This window comes from Microtus ochrogaster, unplaced genomic scaffold (assembly GCF_000317375.1).
Source record: "Microtus ochrogaster isolate Prairie Vole_2 unplaced genomic scaffold, MicOch1.0 UNK21, whole genome shotgun sequence".
Taxonomy (NCBI): domain Eukaryota; kingdom Metazoa; phylum Chordata; class Mammalia; order Rodentia; family Cricetidae; genus Microtus; species Microtus ochrogaster.
Window position 1 is genome coordinate 689,894 of NW_004949119.1, and position 749 is coordinate 690,642.

The window sequence follows — 749 nt, forward strand, 5'->3', positions numbered from 1 at the left end:
CACATATTCTGTAACAAAGCAAACTTCCACAGATACAAAAAATATTAGTAACCACCTGTGTCTTATCAAATCACCATGGAATAAAGTTAGAATTTAACAATAATTCTACCCCCAGAAAGCCTACAAATTCATGGAAGCTGAACAGTCAACTACTGAACCACCCCTGCATCAAAGAAGAAATAAAGAAAGAAATTAAAGTCTTCCTTGAATTCAACGAAAATAAAGACACAACATACCCAAACCTATGGGACACTATGAAAGCAATGCTAAGAAGAAAGTTCATAGCTCTACGTGCCCACATTAAAAAAAATGGAGAAAGCTCACATGAGAGACTTAACAGCACACTTGAAAGTTCTAGAAAAAAAAAGAAGCAGACTCACCCAGGAGGAGTAGAAGACTAGAAATAATCAAACTGAGGGGTGAAATCAACAAAATAGAAACACAGAAAACAATCCAAAGAATCAATGAAAGAAAGAGCTGGTTCTTTGAGAAAGTCAACAAGATTGACAAAACTTTATCCAAACTAATCAAAAGGCAGAGAGAGATCATGCAAATTAACAAGATCAGAAATGAAAAGGAGGACATAACCACAGACACTGAGGAAATTCAGAGAATCATTAGGTCTTACTACAAAAGGTTATATGACACAAAGTTGGAAAATGTAAAAGAAATGGACTTGTTTTTAGATAAGTACCATTTACCAAAATTAAATCAAGACCAGGTGAACAATTTAAATAGACCTATAAGTC